The sequence below is a fragment of the Mobula hypostoma genome, chromosome 12, assembly GCF_963921235.1.
Source record: "Mobula hypostoma chromosome 12, sMobHyp1.1, whole genome shotgun sequence".
Lineage (NCBI taxonomy): Eukaryota > Metazoa > Chordata > Chondrichthyes > Myliobatiformes > Myliobatidae > Mobula > Mobula hypostoma.
The window spans coordinates 118,027,065-118,030,448 of NC_086108.1; the positions used below are offsets into that span (position 1 = coordinate 118,027,065).

A 3,384-nucleotide genomic window follows, 5' to 3' on the forward strand; every position below is an offset into this window, starting at 1 on the left:
CTTCTGGTTCTAGTTCCCCTCTTCCATCCATATCCCTTGATGCTCTTAATTCCCATCTTTCATCTCTGTTCCTTGATGCTCTAATTCCCCTCTTCAATCCCTATCCCTTGATGTTCCAATTCCCCTCTTCCATCTATATCTCTCGTGGTTCTAATTCCCTTCTTCCATCTGTAACCCTTGTAGGTCAAATTCTCCACTTCCATCCAGATCCCTTGTGGCTCTAATTCTCCTCCTCGATCCCAATTTCTTGTGGCTCTCATTCCCCTTTTTCATTCCTCTCCCTTGTGGTTATCATTCCCCTCCTCCATCCTTTATCTTTCTGGCTGTAGTTCCCTAACCCTTGTGGCTCTGCTAATTCTCCTCATCCATCCCAACTCTCTAGCAACTTTCCCGTCTGATTTCTGCTTTCTAAGTCAAACATATGCTTCCTTTTTGGCTGAAATGATTCAGCATTCAGACACCTGAATTTCAAAGTCATAGCATGATCATTGGAAGGAGACATGGTCAAATTGAAGGAGAGTTGGACATCACTATTTGAGCAATAAATTCCTTAGCATGTGTACAGCCAAAGAACAGCTCAGATGGGCTAAGTAGTGTGAGGTCACTGCTAGGAGGAAGGGTGTGGAGATTTGTGCAATTTTGTGAAGAGCAGTGTTCATGCTACTGCCTGTGTCCTGTGTCACTTCATTAATGCGTTTACACATCTTGATTTTTCTTTGCAGATTTCTGAATTTAAAGTCTATCCGTGAACTGATTTTGAAACGGGGTCAAGCAAAAGTGAACAAGAAACGCATACCGCTAACTGACAACTCGATTATCGAGGGACACCTAGGTAACACAGACAAAACTTACATTATCAGAGGATAACAAAACATGAGCAGGGGATAACAGAAAGTACCTAGTAGAGTGGATAGGGGAGAACCAGTGGATGTGGTATATTTGGATTTTCAAAAGGCTTTTGACAAGGTCCCACACAGGAGATTAGTGTGCAAACTTAAAGCACACGGTATTGGGGGTAAGGTATTGATGTGGATAGAGAACTGGTTGGCAGACAGGAAGCAAAGAGTGGGAATAAATGGGACCTTTTCAGAATGGCAGGCAGTGACTAGTGGGGTACCGCAAGGCTCAGTGCTGGGACCCCAGTTGTTTACAATATATATTAATGACTTGGATGAGGGAATTAAATGCAGCATCTCCAAGTTTGCGGATGACACGAAGCTGGGCGGCAGTGTTAGCTGTGAGGAGGATGCTAAGAGGATGCAGGGTGACTTGGATAGGTTAGGTGAGTGGCCAAATTCATGGCAGATGCAATTTAATGTGGATAAATGTGAAGTTATCCACTTTGGTGGCAAAAACTAGAAAACAGATTATTATCTGAATGGTGGCCGATTAGGAAAAGGGGAGGGAAGATTGATTCCTGGGATGGCAGGACTTTCATATGATGAAAGACTGGATGAAATAGGCTTATACTTGTTGGAATTTAGAAGATTGAGGGGGGATCTGATTGAAACGTATAAAATCCTAAAGGGATTGTACAGGCTAGATGCAGGAAGATTGTTCCCGATGTTGGGGAAGTCCAGAACGAGGGGTCACAGTTTGAGGATAAAGGGGAAGCCTTTTAGGACCGAGATTAGGAAAAACTTCTTCACACAGAGAGTGGTGAGTCTGTGGAATTCTCTGCCACAGGAAACAGTTGAGGTCAGTTCATTGGCTATATTTAAGAGGGAGTTGGATATGGCCCTGGTGGTTAAAGGGATCAGGGGGTATGGAGGGAAGGCTGGTGCAGGGTTCTGAGTTGGATGATCAGCCATGATCATACTGAATGGCGGTGCAGGCTCGAAGGGCCGAATGGCCTACTCCTGCACCTATTTTCTATGTTTCTATGTTTCTACCCGTGAGGAAGTTGTGTTCAACCTAAGAGAATGTACATAGACTTCCAACTTAGAGAGTGTAATAGGGATTTCTTCAGATTCTGTGTCATGTGTTTATGATATATCAAGGGAAGAAGAAAGGGGAACCAGATCCATAACATATAGGAGCAGAGGTAGGCCATTTGGCCCATCGAGTCCTGCACAATTTCATCAGCACTGATCCATTTCCCCCTCAGTCCCGATCTCCTGCCTTCCATCACCCCCACCGGTATCCCTTCACACTTTGACTAATCAAGAATCTATCAACCTCTACCTTAACCATGCATAAAGACTTGGCGTCCACAGCTGCCTACGGCAATGAATTCCACAGATTCACCACACTCTGACTAAAATAAAATTCCTTCTCATCTTCGTTCTAAAGTACACCCCTCTATTCTGAGGCTGTGTCCTCTGCTCTTGATCTCCCCCACCATCGGAAACATCCTCTCCACATCCGCTCTATCGAGGCTCTTCAACTTTTGATAGGTTTCAATGCAGTCACCCCTCAATTCTTCAGAATTCCAGTGAGTACAGGCCCACAGCCATCAAACGCTCTTCAAATGACAAGCGTTTCAATCCTGGAATCATTTTTGCGAACCTCTTTTGAACACTCTCCAATCTCTCTTGGATAAGGGGCTCAAAGCTGCTTGCAGTACCCTCAAGTGTGGCCTCACCAGTGCCTTATAAAACTTCAACATTACATCCTTGCTATTAGATTCTAGTCCTCTGGAAATTAATACACGCGTTGCATTTGCCTTCCTCACCACCAACTCAGCCTTTAGGGAATCTTGCACAAGTCCTGCTGCACTTCAGATTTTTAAATTTTTTCTCCATTTAAATAATTGTCCGCCCTTTTAGTGCATGACTATACACTTTTTGACACTATTTCATCTGCCACTTTGCCTATTCTCCCAAACTGTCTTAAGTCCCTCTACTCCAAATTACGTGCCCCCTCTCCCTATATTTGTATCTTCCAAAAACTTTGCCACAAGGCCATCAATTCCATTATCCTTCAGCCCATCAAATCTTTGTTGGCCTTCTGCCATCCATTTAAACCACTTCTATGTCAAACATCAGAAAGTTGCGATGGCCAAGTGGCCAAGATGTTGGATTCAAAATTCAATGGGGGGTGCCCCATGCAGGTTCGAACCCTGCTTGCAGCAGGTTTACATTGAATGGAGCTGTTGCACTGCTGAAAAACATCAGCTTTTATCAGATATTGAAAAGCTATCAAAGGATGTGGAAAGAATGTTTTCTCTAGTGAGGTGGTGTTTCGGACAAGAGACAATGTGTGGAATTCAATGCCACAGATGGCTGCGGAGGCCAAGTTATTGTGTGTATTTAAAGCAGTTGTTGCTAGACTCTTGATTAGTCATGGCGTCAAAGGTTACAGAGAGAAGGCAGGAGAATGGGATTGAGAGGGGTCATAAATCTGCAATGCTGGAGCAGACTTAGTAAATTAACAAGTCATTCA

General features: G+C 43.9%; 1 non-coding gene across 1 annotated transcript; it reads left to right on the plus strand.

The window, feature by feature from the left end:
- The first annotated feature begins 2,990 nt into the window (after positions 1-2,990).
- On the plus strand, positions 2,991-3,073 carry trnal-caa (transfer RNA leucine (anticodon CAA)). Its single transcript has one exon. It is a non-coding gene; the product is annotated as a tRNA-Leu (tRNA).
- Positions 3,074-3,384: the final 311 nt, after the last annotated feature.